Source organism: Bos grunniens, chromosome X (genome assembly GCF_055505025.1).
Source record: "Bos grunniens cultivar Pamir isolate PY7600 chromosome X, Bosgru_T2T1.0, whole genome shotgun sequence".
NCBI classification, from domain to species: domain Eukaryota; kingdom Metazoa; phylum Chordata; class Mammalia; order Artiodactyla; family Bovidae; genus Bos; species Bos grunniens.
Window position 1 is genome coordinate 22,325,301 of NC_141194.1, and position 18,604 is coordinate 22,343,904.

An 18,604-nucleotide genomic window follows, 5' to 3' on the forward strand; every position below is an offset into this window, starting at 1 on the left:
TTGGAGTTTCAGCTTTAGCATCAGTCCTTCCAAAGAACACCCAGGACCGATCTCCTTTAGAATGGACTGGTTGGATCTCCTTAAAACTGTCTTATTTTCAGTTTAAATGTATATGGAGATAAAATAATAATTGTGTAGTACTGTTACTTAAAATGGAGACATTGAGAATTAAGTGTTGCATTTCTCTTGAACAGATTATCAAAAGCAATTTGAATAGTCCTTGCTTTCTTCTTATCATGTAACTTGTATCACAGAACAAGTCTTTTCTATGCTTTGGTGAATTATCATACTTTTCTTCTAAGAGTGGATCAACTTCCAGTGTTTTATTCTTTTTTCATTCAGTGTCATGAAATATCTCCAAGAGTTCCCTAGAACTCTTGTAAAGATTTTGTTGTTGGCATCACTTCCCGTGGACCTTAGCATCCTTTTTGTCACAACCACTGCTCTTGATTATGTCAAAGTTCACCTTCCCAAACTTCCTCTGACTGCATCTTGAGAGTCCCTTCAGTGGTGGTGATACCATTCCCACAGTCAACTATTTCTTTCATAAATCTATGTATGTTCTATTTGAATTTCACTTCTAGGATGATCACTTTGTGGGTTTTTTGTTTGTTTGTTTATACTAATGGGTTTATTTTTACTGCAACTCTGTATGATAGGACATATTTTGTGCATTTTATAAGAAAATTGAGGCAGGGAGGGGTTAAGTAACTTGCTCACGTGTATGTACGGAGTTAAGGGGGGAGGTGAGGCTTAAACCACAAGGCTTCTTCTTACCTCTTCATTGGTCAAAGGCTTTGTGTGTGATGGGAACCATGCTCTAATATCACTTTCATTTTTTAAAAAAATTTATTGGAGTATAGTTGATTTGCAATGTTGTGTTAGTTTCAGGTGTACAACAAACTTTCTATTTCTTTGTTGCACTTACATTTTGTTGCCCAATTCCCTATTTGGATAATCCATTAAAGCAATGTTACATGGATTTATCATGGGGAAACAAGAGGCAACACAACTATATACTTTGCCATGTGTATGAACTGAATAATAGATGCTCAGTGACTAATCACTGACAGATTTAAAAGAAGGGACTTGATTTGTCCTTAATCATTATATAAAGCTGTTTTCCAGAATCATCTGTGAACTGAAGAGCTAGCATCTTGGTTTGTACTTTAGTCAATTTCTCACAGTTAATATACTGTGGTAACTGAAATTTGAATTGTTTTGTCTAGGACTGGTATTTTTTAACTAAACTGGGATAATGGAAATTTTTGTGTAAGAGGACCATGTGAAGGGAAAATTTTATGTATAATACAAGTATTTTCTGCTGAGTGTAAATCTCTTACCATGAGTGAAACAGGCTGGTGAAGTCACCATGAAGTGACACTTTTCTCAGGCTTTTGAGCAGGCATTTCAATAGATGACAAATTCAGTTGCTTGACTTTTATGGCCTGCTGGCATCTCAGTATTTCTAGTTCCTCTTTGCATAATGAGAGATTCCTTTATTCAAATAACATTTAATGAGGTACTAAGTTTAGAATGCCGTGTTGGCCAAATAGAATATGAAACAATTCAGATACTTGACAGTTCACAAATGCAGAATGACTCATGAGTGTTAATGGAACCAAGAAATTTCACTTAACCTGACTGTGGACCAGGTCTAAAAGGGAAGCGAGCCAGGTGGAAGATTGTGAATAAAATGAGACAGAGCAATTGCAGGCGGCTGTAACTGTGCACTGAAGGAGAGAATGGTGCTGCTGGACACCAGCTGTGGTGCTGCTATGCAGATGAGCCAAACTGAACTGCCAGTGTTTTATCATTTTCATCTGGTTCATTCATTACTTATAATCACCAAATTATTTTTAATATTTTCACTTAGGTAGAGTAGTGTTAGAGGGATATCAGTTATTATATGAAAGCCAAACAAAATATGTCCCCTGATGTGACATTGTGAAGTTGACTGTATGGCACAAAATAAATAATGTTCTGTAACTCTGGCTGTTACTAACACCACTGACTCATGGAAAGAGCTGGAAGCCACTTACATTTTTTCATGATTTGGCTTCTAAGCTGTTTAAGAATAATTATAAGCGCCTGCCCACATCACAGAGATCTGGGATTTATGTATTGGTTTTTAAATACTTTGAAATTTTGGGGTAAAATGTAAGATTATTTTAAATATCATTACTAAGTTACTACTTGAATCAAATCATTTTAGTAATAGATACTATCTGAATTTTAAATAGTTTTTAATATTCTGTGCATGCCCAAATGAATAATTTAGATATCAATGCAAATTAGTAATTTCACAGAAAGTGGTAATATGGGTAATAGGACTTCTAATATTCAGGGGTGTAATTGTGCTTGTAAGTGCTTTGTAGAGGATATATTAGATTAAGTCATATGAGGACCATTTTTGTAGGTCAAAATGTTAAAGTACTAGGAATTTCATGTAGTTTAGCCTAAATTAAGGCCAAAGATTAATTCTATTTCCATTCTTTACCCTAGCTAATTATTTTAATCTCTAAATCCTACCTAATTTCTCAATTTTAAGTTGGGTGTGATATAGTCTGCCATTTAAAAGGTGTAAGAATGAGTGGGAATATTTTTGTCTATACATCCCTCTGTATGTATCTCCTACTTGTCTGTCTATAAAGACTGATAAATCCTTTATTTACAGGCTCTGTGAAGTTGACCAAGTTATTCAAGACTTTTAACCTTATTTTCAACTGTAGAATAATAATAGTAAATACTAAATCAAACCACTATTCAGATTAAAGGAGGCAACTTGTATTAAGTATATAAAATAGTACCTGGCACTTGCTGCTGCTGCTGAGTCACTTCAGTCGTGTTCGACTCCGTGCGACCCCATAGACGGCAGCCCACCAGGCTCCCCCGTCCCTGGGATTCTCCAGGCAAGAACACTGGAGTGGGTTGCCATTTCCTTCTCCAATGCGTGAAAGTGAAAAGTGAAAGTGAAGTCGCTCAGTCATGTCTGACCCTCAGCAACCCCATGGACTGCAGCCTATGAGGCTCCTCCGTCCATGGGATTCTCCAGGCAAGAGTACTGTAGTGGGGTGCCATTGCCTTCTCTGACCTGGCTGTTTAACAAATGTCGAGTATTACTTTTATACCTTCAGAGCAGAAATAAAGCATTATTCCTCATGTTTAGTCCTATCTTTACTTTTCTGTCTAATCAGAAAACTTTCTGTCATATGGTATTGGTGTGATGAATAAAATACTCTGATTAAGAAAAGTACCATATCTATCATTCAGTTGTACATAATAAGTAGGCAGCTAAAATGTTTAATTAACTTAGTTTCTCATTTAAGAAAATAGATTACAGTTCACTTCCAGATTATTGGAAATATAATTTGTTTATCAATTACTATGAAAGTATTTCAGAATGCTGTAAAGCCTGAGGGTCTTATAACCATATGTTATGATTGCATTATGGATTTGTAGGTGAGTCAATGTTATCAATAGAGTCATGGATACAGCAGAGTGTATTGTGTGGTCTGATTCATCTTTAATTCCTTAACAAAATTTCTTTCATTATTGGAAGGAACAGTTTCCTTTTTCTTTTAGTAACCTTTTCTCCATAAGTGGTCATCTAAATGGAGTGTCTCATATTAGAAGCTACTGCTGTGGTGCCTTTTCTGCAAATATCAATGGTAGCTATTGGAAGAGCACTGGTATCCATGTTGATCTTGCCCTGTTTGAAAAGCAGTTGTGCCAAGGCTGTCTTGTTTGCCTCTATTTGATCACACTCAAATTCACTATCTATCTGGCTTCTGACTCTTGGCTCTTTCTCTGCTATTATGACCCTGCTTCTCTCTCTGGACTTGGTGCCTCTTTCTGGTCTACCTGGCTTTGACTCTTGGCTTCTCCTCAAAGACTTTGGCCTGGCTTTTGACAGGAAGCTCTTCAGAGCATCCTGAATGTACTGCTTTCTTCAGAGTCTATTTCCTTGCCTCTAATAAGCTGGACCAACAACAAGCTGTCTTGACTGGCCAGTGGATTCAGTGATGCCAAAAAGCATTGAGAAATGGTCATGTTCACCCGGGCTCTATGAGAAGCTTTGAACTGATGCAGAATCATTTCCCTTAACAACCGTCAATTACTCTTGGGGGAAAACAGACTTTGTAAGTCAAAATAAATGCTTGACATTTTAGGAAAAACGTTATTTGAAGAATAGAGTTTTATGTAAAATTCTAGGGGTTACATGGCTATCATTTGTCCCTTTCTCTATTCTGCATTACTATCAAATACCACATTTTTATAGACATAAAAAATGTAGCTATATACTTATGCTGTAAAAAAGCTTGGCACTAATGCCATCTTCTATCAATGTTGATGGTTATTAGAAAAGTCTTGCTATTTCTGCCACACAGAAGAAAATGCAAGCAACATAAATTTCAAAGTGTCAGATTAGAGAGCTTTCATGATACTTGAAAGGTATCTTTCAAGGGGCTTCCCAGGTGGCAGAGTGACAAAGAATTTGCCTGCCAACGTAGGAGATGCTGGAGATGTGGGTTTGATCCCTGGGTCAGAAAGCTGCCCTAGAGAAGAAAATGGCAACCTGCTCAAGTATTCTTGCCTGAAAAATCCCTTGGCCAGAGGAGCCTGGCGGGCTACAGTTCATGAGGTCACAAAGAGTCAGACGTGACTGAGCATGGACTATGATATTTGAGGTCAGTTTTCCAACAAGCATTTTTGTAGGCATGATTAAATTCTGTGTGATTTTCAAGTATCACCATAGAAATGAAAAGTTTCTCATTGTTTTATTTATATGTTTGACATAAAACACAGTCTCAAATAATAAAATACAATGGAAAGTGTTGACATTTTCAGTTTTCAATTAGCAATGTTGTTTTTTTTTTCTTTTTCAAAAATAGACTTTATTCTTTAGAGTAGTTTTAGATTCACAGAAAAATTGAGTGGAAAGCACAGAGGGTTCCCATCTATCCACCATCCCCCACAACACATACAACCTCCCCCACTCTCAGCATCCTGCACTGAGTGGTACATTTGTCACCATCAATGAACCTTCATTGACACATCATAATCACCCAAAGGCCATAGTTTATATCAGGGTTCACTCTTGGTGTCTTACATCCCATGCTGTGCTGTGCTTAGTCACTCAGTCACGTTCGACTCTTTTCGACTCCCATGGACTGTAGACCACCAGGCTCCTCTGTCCATGGGGATTTGCAGTATTGTTTTAAGCACTTCCTTTGAAGTAAAAATTTGCACAGTTTTAACATTTATAAATGAAAGCATTTGTACACCCATGGCAGATGCATGTTGATGTATGGCAAAACCAATACAATATTGTAAAGTAAAAAAATAATAATAATAAATTAACAAAAAATAAAAATAAAAAAAATTAATGAAAACATTTGGCTGATTGATTCTCATGGTTGAATCATGAGAGATGCTTATTTCAGGAAACTGAAAACTGCATTTTTTTTTTCTATTACTGAATCTGGTTAGTGTCCCTGTGTAGCCGTTTGTTTTAAACATGTCAGCTTCTTTACAGATTTATGGTCATGGTAGGGGAGGGAGAGAGTGAGGTGACTTAAGAGAGTAGTATTGAAACATACATATTACCCACCAGTGGATAGCTGGTGGGAATTTGCTGTGTAATGTAAGGAACCCAAAGCTGGTGCTCTGTGATGACTTAGAGGAGTGGGATGGGGAGAGAGATGGGAAGGAGTTTTAGGAGGAGAAGGAGACGTATGAATACCTATGACTGATTCATGTTAGTGTATGGTGGAAACTGTCACAACATTGTAGAGTAATTATCCTCCAATTAAAAATAAAATAACATTTAAAAAATTAATGAAATTTTGCCTTGAAATAAGGATTCTAAGTTCAAAGCCAGTCTTTAAATATTGGTAAGGCTGGTCAAAAAGTGAGAAGCAGTGTACAAAAGTTTACATAGAACATCAATTGTTTCCGCCATGCAAGAAGTTACTCTTTCAACACAGGTAAAACACTGAGTTGCCTTGGGGAAAAAAAAAAAAAAGTGAGGTTTCTTTCTTTATTTTAAGCAATCACTGATTGCTGATGTTATAATATTTAAGTGCTCTGGGAACATCCGTAGGTAAAGCCAAGGTCAGTGTTTTGAATATGGGACCAGGATTGAGACATTTTTCTAAGGTCAAAGACTGACGTGAAACTGGGGCCAGTTATGTTACAGAAGAATCCAAACCAGTTCTAAGATCATAGTTGACTGGTCCTTGGCAGAGGCTGAAGCCTTTCAGAGACAGCAGAAGCTCAAGCAGTTGTGTTCAGTGGGGAGCTCTGGTGGGGCGTTGTGGGGACCCAGACTCTAGGAAACTAGGCTGCAGGCAAAGTCAGTGAAGTTAGAAGAGTGGCCGCAGGAACAGTGGTAGAAAGTAATCAGATATGATCAGGGAACAGTGAAGGGAATCCAGCTACTGAGGATTCAGAAAAAACAAATGGTCAAGCCAAGTTTTTGTTGCTGCACGTGGGCTTTCTCTAGTTGCAGTGAGCAGGGGGCTACTCTCTAGTACAACATTAGTACTCAGCCCGGAAAACAAGCATCAGAATTGGCTTCTCATTGTGGTGACTTCTCTTGTTGCAGAGCACAGGCTCTAGGTGCATGGGCTTCAATAGTGGTGGCGCACAAGGCTTAGTTGCCCCGTGGCATGTGTGATCTTCCCAGACCAGGGATCCAACCCGTGCCACCTACATTGGCAGGCAGATTCTTAGCCACTGAACCACTGGGGAAGTCCTGTGTTAGAGTATTATGATAAAAGAAGCCAGATTATTGTAACATGAGCCTTGTCTAGGATGCTGGCAGCAAAAGAGAAAATTCAAAGGTAGGTTTGAAATGGATCATGAGGGAAGAATTGATTGAATTTGTGGGTTTGTTGGAGGTTGGGAAGGGGCCTGTGAGCTTTTTAAATTTAGTGTGCCTGAGACCAGTGAATAGAAAAAGATAGGCTGATAGGAGTGGCTATTTGCGATGAGGAGGATGTGTTTAATGTGATTGTAGAAATGGTGATATAAACCAGTGTGCCATATGAGAAATGTTACTGCATGTCTCTCTGCTGTGAACGTTCTTTCCTTTTCTACATAACCATTTTGTTGGCAACAGTAACATTTCTGTAGCTTGCAGTCCTGAGCGAACTACTGAGATGAAAATGAAGAAGGCAAAACATTTAAACTTAGAAAGAATAATTGCCCTTAATAATACTCATTTAAAATTAAAAATAAAGGATGTTGAAGTATACAATCTTTAAGCTAGAAAACTGAATTCAATTAAGTATATTAAAATACTGAGGCTGTAGACAGCTCCAGGGCATAACATATATGTGGCTGTGTGTATGAAATCAGTACATTAGAACGTTACATTATACAATCTGAGCAGCTTTCCTTGATGATATCATAAAAGCATTCAGAAACAAATTTTAAAATAACACGATTTGAAAGTCAACAAATATGACTAATTAGAAGTAAAATGAAACCAAATATTCTATTCCCATCAAACAAATGTAAAGCCAAAGAACAAAATGATGAATGTACAAGACTTACATGAAGAAAATTATGAAACTTTAAGCAGAGTCTTAGAATTGTTAAATGGAGATACATACTATTTTTCCAATGGATGCCTTAGAATTATAAAGATGATAATTATACCTCATCAGTTTATACATGTAACACAATTCCTATAAAAATCCCAATAGTATGTTATTTTTTCCTGATCTTGACAATAGGGATTCTTTAGTTTGTTGTTAAGTCGCTAAGTCGTGTCTGAATCTTTGCCATCCCACGGACTGCAGCACATCAGGATTCCCTGTCCTTCACTCTCTATAGTTTATCTGAACAAATATACACATGAGAATAGCATGGGCAAAATTTTAAAAGAAATGTATAGAGAAATATGTAACATTGCCATAATATTTAATCTAAAGCATATTATAATGTATTAGAAAACTACAGCGATTAAAGTGAGTATTAGTTTACATATAGATAGAAAATTGAGAAGATGTCAAAGTATAAAAGTAATCATAATTTGAATATAAATTTATCATACTATGAAGTTAGCATTTCAAATCAGGCTTTAAATGTTGGACTCCAATAAATGATATAGAAGCAACAGGTTAAGTATATAAGATACAATTTAGATGGTTATATGTTACCTTAGAGAAATTGCAGATATGTTTAAAAATGTTGTTGTTATTTAGTTGCTAAGTCGTGTCCAACTCTTTTGCAGCTCCATAAACTGTAGCCTGCCAGGTTCCTGTCCATGGGATTTCCCATGCAAGCATACTGGAGTGGGTTGCCATTTCCTTCTCCAGGGGATCTTCCCAACCTGGGGACTGAACCCACATCTCCAGCATTGGCAGGTGGATTCTTTACCACTGAGCCATCACAGAGGCCCACGTTAAAGATACAGATACAAAAATTAAGCAATGAAATGTGTAGTGAAAGTCGTATTGAAAATGTTATAATTTTGACACAAGGGGGCGTTTCATTAGGAGGGACATGACAGTAAACAACAGATACCATGAAGAGAATTATAAACGTGAATACCTATGTTTTAATAATGTCTATTTACCTAAATACAGGTAAAGTCTCCTGGAAAAATACAGCATAGTGCAATAGACAGAAAGACTGACAATAAAAATTCTTACCAGGTAATAAGAAAAATATGTATCCTCAAAGCAAAAGATATGAGACATGAAGAAGTAATCCACAAAATACAAAAACATGTAAAAATCCCAAATCATTGTGGTAATCAGAAAAATTTGAATTTGCAAATATAAATTAGTATAACCTTAATATTAAGATAAAGACAAGGGAATATTACAGTAAAATCTCTCATGAAAACTGACAGACAAATTCTAAACAAAATATGTTTATATATCTGTTATGGGTTAATTACTGTCCATTCCACCTTCCCACCTCCCTTGGCAACCCACATTCCTATGTTAACCTCTTAACCCCTGGTACCTCAGAATGTGACCTTATTTGAAAATACGGTTTTTACAGAGGTTAAGAGGAAGACAATAGAATGGGCCCTAATCTGACTGATATTCTTATATAAAGAGGAAATTTGGAGACAAGTATACAGGGAGAGTGCCCTGTGAACACATGGATGGCTATCTGCAAGCCAAAGAGACGGGCCTGGAACATATCCTTCCTTCAAAGTCCTAGGAAAGAAGCACCTCTGCACACACCTTGATTTCACACTTCCAGTCTCCAAAACTGGGAGATAATAGATTTCTATTGCATCACCTAGTTTCTGGTACTTTGTTATGGCAGCTGTAGCAAATGAATACAACTGCTAATCTGGCAATGAAGAAAAAGGATAATAGATTAAAACGGAGGATTTATTATTGGGGTGAAAAAGTAATTTATATCTAAAAGTCAATGTGATTCAATACATTAACAGAAAAGGGGAGAGAAATCGTGATTATAAAATATGTTAGTAGATCAGGAACAGTAGGAAATTCCATAATTTTATAAAGCATATCTAAAAAAATTCTATAGTAATCCATATAATTGATTGCAAAATATTGAAACCTTTCCCCCAGAGACTGGGAATGAGACAGGATACCTGCTCTGACCACTTATTTTCAACATTATAAAAGAAGTTTGAACCCGTGTAATAAGTAAAGAAAAAGAAATAGTAGGCATATAGATTAGAAGAAATAAAAATATGGGTTGTAACTGAAGAAATAAAAGTGGAGTATAAATGAGAAAAACTCAGAAGCATCTTCAAACAAACATAATTACTTAGGAACTTACAACATTTACAAAAGTCAGTTATAGCAGAAGCAAACACATAGGAAATGAAATGTTAAAATATACTACTTCCAATAGCATAAAATACCTAGGAATAAAGTTAACAAAATATGCCAAAATATGTGCAACTAACTATGTACAACATAAAGTACAAAACATTCTCAAAATAAAATCAAGACCCAAATAAATGGAGGGCTATAATAAATTTATGGGTTGGAAAATGCAATGTTAAGAGATGGCAGTTTTCCCAGTTTTTTTCTGTGGACTCAATGGAATCACAGTCAAAACCAGAGCAGATTATTTCTTTACTTCTGAAGAATCTAACAAAATGATTCTAAAATGTATATGGACATCAAAGGGCCAAAAACTAGCCAAGACAGTCTTTAGGGAGAACTAAGTGGGAAGATGTTCTTCCGAGATACCAAGTCCTATTATAAAGCTATGATGATTAAAACAGTCTGGTGTTGGTACATGGTGTGTGTGCTTAAAAGTTCGACTCTTTGTGACACCATGGACTGTAGCTCACCAGGCTCCTCTGTCCATGGGGATTCTCCAGGCAAGAATACTGGAGTGGGTTGCCATGCCCTCCTCCAGGGGATCTTCCCACCCCAGGGATCAAACCCAGGTCTCCCGCCTTGCAGGTGGATCCTTTACCATTGAGCCATCAGGGAAGCCCCCAAATATGGAATGTTTCATGGATATGTGTGTCATCCTTGCACAGGGGCCATGCTAATCTTCTCTGCTTCATTCCCATTTTGGTATATGTGCTCAATTCCAGATTGATTTCAGTACTAATAACAAAATTAAAGCCACCAAATTTTTAGGGGAAATAGAAAATATCTTCATGATTCTGGAGTCAGTAGAGATTTTCTGGACAAGATTTGAAAAATATTACCCATAAAGGAAAGAAAAATGACAAATTAGAGTACACTAGGATTAGGAACTTTTGTTCATTGAAGGACACTGGTAAGAAAGTGAAAAAGCAACCCAGAGACTATAATAGAATATTTTCAAGATCTATATCCAACAGGGACTTGTTTTCGAATACAGACAGATTCCTACCAATCAATTAAAAGCTGTGCCATAATAGAAAAATAAGGAAAAGAGTTGAACAGACAAATCACAAAAGAGGACATCTAAAAGGCTGAGAAATATGTGAAAAGGCTCTAAACTATCACCAGGCATTAGAAAAAAGAAGACAGGGAGGAGGGCGGGGAACAAACAACAGAGTTTGCTTTCCCAGAAGTCTTTGCATAAAACTACTATTTGTATCTCATCGGCCAGAACTTGTCACTTGGAAAACTCTAGTTGCAAGAGAGGATAAAGTACCTGGCTTCTCTAATTTCTCTTGTGTTACTGGCCAAAGAGAAGGAGGCTGAATATTAGTGGTGAATAGCAGGTGTCACCATCTGTGATTGAGTCAAGTGAAGTGTCTAAGAGATGTATCGAATATATGGATCTGGAGGGCAACAGAGAGGTCTGGAAATAGTAAGCAAGGTTCATAATTACGCAGCTGCTGCTAAGTCACTTCAGTCGTGTCCGACTCTGTGCAACCCCATAGATGGCAGCCCACCAGGCTCCCCTGTCCCTGGGATTCTCCAGGCAAGAATGCTGGAGTGGGTTGCCATTTCCTTCTCCAATGCTTGAAAGCGAAAAGTGAAAGTGAAGTCACTCAGTCGTATCCGACCCTCAGCGATCCCATGGACTGCAGCCTTCGAGGCTCCTCTGTCCATGGGATTTTCCAGGCAAGAGTACTGGAGTGGGGTGCCATTGCCTTCTCCATAATTATGCAGAGGGTATTTCAAAGCTGTCACTAAATAACTAAAGAAAATAGAGGTGAAGATAGAATGCCAGTGCAGAGAAAATTTTAAGAATCTGTCAGAGGGAGTCACAGTGGAGTTTGAAAGACTGCAAGAGAAAAGCCAAGTGAGAGCAGTGTTTGGGGAGTGAAGGGAAGTGAGTTGCAGGGAGAAATTAGGCAAAACTTGAAATACTAAGGCTGAATCTGAATAGGCAAAGTCTGAAAGAGTGCTATTGGAAGTCAAGAACAGGTGAAAGTGTGAACTTAGGCTAATCAGAGAATATTTAGGAGGTTGAGGGCATTTTCTCTCCAGTTCTCTAAGTATTTTATGTCAAGCATATGGAATTTGGGGGTTCAGCATGATTTGAAGGTATTTATTCAGACGATAATAGTTGGAACAAATTTCTGAATTTAACACCCTCCGCAGTAGTTACACTGTCTGGTCATGGGCCCCAGGATTGAGTGTCACATCTTAAGCTCACAATGGTCACTTGCGCAAGTCCTTGAGACAAACTGGAGAGTTTCTGAGTTTGTGGTCTCAGTGCTGCTTTATTAGCCTGATGGGAACCGGGATTGATATTAGCATGGTTCTCATTGTCTTCACTGAAGGTGATAATCATTTATTTCTCCCAAGTTTCCTAATAGCCATAAATGGCCTTGCTCCTGCTGTGCTTAGTTGGGGAAAAAAAAAAATCAGTCATTTGTCTTTTAGCACATTCATCAATCCATTCTCATATCCCTGCTAATGGTACTGATTTTCACATGTACTATATAAACTACTGCTAAGTCACTTCAGTCGTGTCCGACTCTGTGCAACCCCATAGACGGCAGCCCACCAGGCTCCCCCATCCCTGGGATTCTCCAGGCAAGAACACTGGAGTGGGTTGCCATTTCCTTCTCCAGTGCATGAAAGTTAAAAGTGAAAGTGAAGTCGCTCAGTTGTGTCCGACTCTTAGCAACCCCGTGGACTGCAGCCCACCAGGCTCCTCCATCCATGGGATTTTCCAGGCAAGAGTACTGGAGTGGGGTGCCATGGCCTTCTCCGACTATATAAACTACCTGAATAGAAATGGGAAAAAAAATAATCTGCTGGTTGAACAAAATTGTTATTTTCAGTGAGATTTTGTGCTACTCATGTCATTTTAAAAAACTTCCATGGCTTTGGATTAAATTAACAAGTTTACAAACACCATAAAGCGAGTTCCTAGTAAAGAAGGTAACTGGTAGAGTGTACATTGAATATTCTTTCCAAAATACATTGAGGAAAAAGGGGTATATAAGATAATTTGTCTCAATGAGAATTTTTCACTTTATTGTGTTGTGTTTTAAGTGGCATTTTGCTTCAGGTTGATTTCTTTCAGCTATCAAAGTTGTAACCATTCTCTTCCAGCTTATCAGATGGTATATGCTTGGCAAATATTACATGATTATAAAGAAACTGAAGAGTTGACATGGAGAATTGCATTTCTAAGAGCATATACAAGTCTGCAGAAATCTAGTCTACCATCTCCCTGCTCACAAATTTAGTTCCTGGTTCCTATAGTTTTATCTCTTCATATATTCTCTCTACCTCTGGGAATATTTACATTTTTTAAATATTCTATTTAAATTAATATTTGTGATTTTTGGTAAATAAAAATTTCTCCCAATTAAGATGACCCCTTCTACATGCAGATCCCTTAGACATTGTGACAGCCTGGAACCAGAAAGACAAGACTGAGTCTCTACAGTTTGTTTACAAGTTTCATTATAACATGTGGCATTTGGATGGGTCGATGAAGTTATTTTTATTTTAGACTTGATTTATTTTTCAGTATGGAGACATAGTGAAACATTTGCTTCAGGGTCTTCATTGGCAGTACTGAGGTTTCCTATAAGGATGACACAACTTGGAGAAGTAGCAAGCCCCAGAAATTCTGTACTTAGGATTTATCCACTGCAGTATCAGCTTCCCACTTTATACAGCCCTGTAATTGATGTAGTTCATCCTGCTTTCCTCTCATTGTATCAGTTTGTATTTAGATGTATGTAAATAAGACATCATTTTTGAGCAGTTCTCAGAAGAAATTGAACATGATTTTGCTCTTCAGATTCCTTAATTTCCTTCTTTCCCTTCCTTTCTTTTTTCCTTCCTTCCTCCTTCTTTCCCTCCCTGCTTTCCATCTTTACTTCCTTATTTTGGTCTTCCTTTGATAAAGATTTAAAAATGTCTACTATGGGTACGAAACTCAAAAAGCAGGCACAGGCTTGGCCTGAAGGTACTTAGAGTCTGACCACTTTCTTCAACAGGTGCCTGAGGCTTACACAATGAAAGTTTCAGGCAATCCAACTGGATTTGTTTGGAAGACTCTTTAAAAAACATATTTATTTATTTGGCTGTGTCAGGTCTTAATTACAGTGCATGGGATCTTTGTTGCCTCATGTGGGATCTTTCATTGCGTCATTCAGACTCCAAAGCCTGTGGGCTCAGTAGTTGTGGTGCAAGGGCTTAGTTACTCTACGGTATGTGGGATCTTAGTTCCCTGACCAGGGATCAAACCTATGTCCCCTGCATTGCAAAGTGAAAGTCCCTCAGTCGTGTCTGACTCTTTGCAACTCCATGGACTATACAATCCATGAAATTCTCCAGGCCAGAATACTAGAGTGGGTAGCCTTTCCCTTCTCCAAGGGATCTTCCCAACCCAGGGATCGAACCCAGGCCTCCCGCATTGCAGGCAGATTCTTTACCAGGTGAACCACCGTACAAGGTGGATTCTTAACCACTGGACCACCAGGGAAATCCCTGCTTAGCAGATTCTTGACTGTGATTGAGATTTTGAGAATTTTGAGGACTGTGTTAAAAGTCCTTCATAGCTTTCCAAAGCATTTTTGGAAGGATACATTTACATGTAATTAGTATACTTCTCATAAATCATGCCTAACCAAGACCAGCTGGATGGCAGAAAGAGTTAAATCTACTAGCTTGCTTTGCATTTTTTACTACACTCATTTAAAAATAAGTAAAATTTGGAGACTATTCTTCATACTTTAACAGCCAGAATCATCTTTGCCCTCATCCTAATGAGTGCATTTTTCTACATTTTTGTCTCATATTTACACTGTGCCTCTGTTTCTTGTCATTGCAGCTTGGCAAGGAATAAGTGGGAAAATGTAAAGATTAAACATTCTATCTAGAAGAGTTTTACTTTTCCATTCATAGTCTAAGATCTTTTTTTATTAATGATTTTTAAGTACATGAATAAATTTGATGTTAATTCTATGCTTACATGAAGATCTTCTAACATCAAAATAAATTTTTGTAGCTACATCTTGGCTTTAGTGAGATGGAGTTTAGTGATGTTGTCAAACAGTTGTTTGATTAATTTTATAAAGTCTAGTGGTTTTCGTCTTTGCAAAATTTGTTTGCTGCCAGTCGTGCTGATTTTTCCCTCAGAAATTTGAAATGGCAGCTGAATGTTTTACTAGGTTTCTTAAGAACTTTTTACTGCTAGGATAGCTGCTGGGCCATAAAACTAGAAAGAGAACTAGCATTTGGCAAGATGGTTACTGCATGAGGTTAGGGAGTTGGAAAGTTCCATTCTCACTCTGCTCCAGGCAATTGTGCAATCGAAATAGATTTTTACCCGTTTAACATGCTGTTCATCTTCAAGAAAACATATACTGCTAATGTGTTAATAGCTTCATTTGACCCAGGAAGAGATAATTTGTTGTCTGAGAATATAGTCAAAGGGCAAGTGGTCTTTGCTGGACCACAGGAGTGGATGAGCTATAAGCTTGCCCACTGTCCTAGCCATCTATGGTTTAGACGTCTTCTCCTGCCATGCTGTTTAGATTTGGATTCAGTGGAAGCTCATGGAGTTACTCACAAATCAGTAGAAGTGGAATTTCCTTCTGCTTTTCTTTCTTTCTTTCTTTCTTTTTTTTATCTGCACACTTGCTGGTCTTTCTCACATAACAGTATGGATGACAATGAGAAGACCTGGAGGGATGGTATGGGGAGGGAGGAGGGAGGAGGGTTCAGGAGGGGGAGCACATGTATACCTGTGATGGATTCATTTTGATGTTTGGCAAAACTAATACAATTATGTTAAGTTTAAAAATAAAATAAAATTAAAAAAAAAGAATAAGTTTAATCAGGGAAATGAGAACATACGAAAACAGAGGCAAACAGTCAAGGAGACCAAATAATAATAATGTAGTCATTAAGCATAGTCAAGGACGTTTAGAAAAAAAAAAAAAAAAGAGTATCTCATTTTATTCCATTTCTCTCATAGTGATCACTTTCAGTTGTCAAATTCTGTTTTAACTTCAGGATTTTCCATTTTCTTCTGATTTTACTTTATTCTTATTTTTTAACAATAAATCTATATCCTGTCAGTGTTCTAAGGAATATTAAAATATATCCTTCACAAATCTTAAGTATCACAGTGGATTAAAAGAGTCATTGTGACCATAACTTAGATTACTTTTTGTAAAGAAATTAGCAGGTATTAGAAAATTATGATAAAATGGTGGGTATATTTAGAAATAACGTTTAGGTACCATTAACATCTTCATCATTTTTAAGAATGGAAATATTTTCTGTACTATGCATAACATCTCACATCTCCGTTTTTAACAATAATCACTTTCTTTTTAAATTAATGGTGTACAATTACACAATGGAGTATTACTCAGCCATTAAAAAGAATACATTTGAATCAGTTCTAATGAGATGGATAAAACTGGAACCTATTATACAGAGTGAAGTAAGCCAGAAAGAAAAACACCAATACAGTATACTAACACATATATATGGAATTTAGAAAGATGGTAACAATAACCCTGTGTACGAGACAGCAAAAGAGACACCGATGTATAGATCAGTCTTATGGACTCTGTGGGAGAGGGAGAGGGTGGGGAGATTTGGGAGAATAGCATTGAAACATGTATAATATCATCTATGAAACGAGTCGCCAGTCCAGGTTCAATGCACGGTACTGGATGCTTGGGGCTGGTGCACTGGGACGACCCAGAGGGAGGGTAGGGGAGGGAGGAGGGAGGAGGGTTCAGGATGGGGAACACGGGTATACCTGTGGCGGATTCATTTCGATATTTGGCAAAACTAACACAATATTGTAAAGTTTAAAAATAAAATAAAATTGAAAAAATAAATTAATGGTGTACAATTAAAATAGAACAGTCTTTTGGACTCTGTGGGAGAAGGAGAGGGTGGGATGATTTGGGAGAATGGCATTGAAACATGTATAATATCATATATGAAACGAATCACCAGTCCAGTTTCGATGCAGGATACAGGATGCTTGGGGCTGGTGCACTGGGATGACCCAGAGAGATGGTATTGGGAGGGAGGTGGGAGGGGGGTTCAGGATTGGGAACACGTGTACACCCGTGGCAGATTCATGTTGATGTATGGCAAAACCAATACAATATTGTAAAGTAATTAGCCTCCAATTAAAATAAATAAATTTAAATTTAAAAAAATAAATAAAATTTAAAAAAAAGTAAATGCAGAAAAGTAACAACAAAGTAAAACTCCCTGAAAACATATAGAAGAGCCAAAACAAATCAAAACATCTTTCAAATAAATTTTTAAGCATGAAGATAATTGTTTAAAATAAAGTGTTGTCTATGCCTTTTATATTAATGATGTTAATTTTTAAATAAATTATACATGCTCAAAATTAGAACAAAAGTACAAAAAAAGACTCATCCAAAATAGAAAGAAATAAAAATTTTCTTAATAAATGGAATTAAACTATAACATTTTTCATTCCAAATATCTTATTAATAGATATGGAGAGAAGGATATCTGGAAGGATAGAGAATATTCTTATAAAAATAAACTTATACTGTGCATGCAAATTTGAAATCATTAAATTTTATCTGAATTCAACAGGAATAAAAGAGGTAAAGGTGTTAGCTAAACTTGCTTCCTCAAAGGTTATGACTTCCCCCAACAACTTGATTGAGATACAGTTGACATAGAACATTATGTAAATTTAAGATGTACATGTTGATTTGATACACTTATGTATTATAAAATGATTACCACCGTAGGTTATCTAGCACCTGCATGATGTCATGTAATTACCATTTTTTTAAGGTTAGAATATTTAAGATTTATGAGATTACCAACTTCCAAGTACATATATCAGTATTATTAATTATACTCACCCTGCTGTACATTGCCTTGATTCATGGACCTGACATTCCAGGTTCCTATGCAATATTGCTCTTTACAGCATCGGACCTTGCTTCCATCACCAGTCACACACACAACGGGGTGTTGTTTCTGCTTTGGCTCCATCTCTTCATTCTTTCTGGAGTTATTTCTCCACTGATCTCCAGTAGCATATTGGGCACCTACCGACCTGGGGAGTTCATCTTTCGGTGTCCTATCTTTTTGCCTTTTCATACTGTTCATGGGGTTTTCAAGGCAGGGATACTGAAATGGTTTGCCATTCCCTTCTCCAGTGGACCACATTTTCTCAGAACTCTCCACCATGACCCATCCGTCTTGGGTGGCCCTACACAGCATGGCACATAGTTTGACTGAGTTAGACAAGGCTGTGATCCATGTAATTAGATTGGTTAGTTTGCTGTGATGGTGGTTTTCAGTCTGTCTGCCCTCTGATGGAGAAGGATAAGAGGTTATGAAAGCTTCCTGATGGGATAGACTGACTGAGGGGGATACTAGGTCTTGTTCTGATGGGTACTCCTGCTCAGTAAATCTTTAATCCAATTTTCTGTTGATGGGTGGAGCTGTGTTCCCTCCCTGCTATTTACCTGGGGCCAAACTATGGTGGAGGTAATGAAGATAGTGGTGACCTCCCTCAAAAGATCCCATGCATGTACTGCTACAGTCCGTGCCCCCAACCTTGCAGCAGGCCACCACCAATGCACACCTTTGCTAGAGGCTCCCGGACACCCACAGGCAAGTTTCCTGTGGGGTCACTGTTCCTTTCTCCTGGGTCCTGGTGCACAAGGTTCTGTTATGCCCTCCAAGAGTCTATTTCCCAG

General features: G+C 37.5%; 1 long non-coding RNA gene and 1 pseudogene across 6 annotated transcripts in view; one reads left to right on the plus strand and one right to left on the minus strand.

The window, feature by feature from the left end:
• The window catches only part of LOC147339927 (uncharacterized), a 550,381-nt gene that overhangs the window by 416,739 nt on the left and 115,038 nt on the right, over nt 1-18,604 (plus strand). The gene's annotated exons all lie outside the window — the stretch shown is intronic.
• On the minus strand, nt 10,457-10,555 carry LOC147339931 (U6 spliceosomal RNA; annotated as a pseudogene).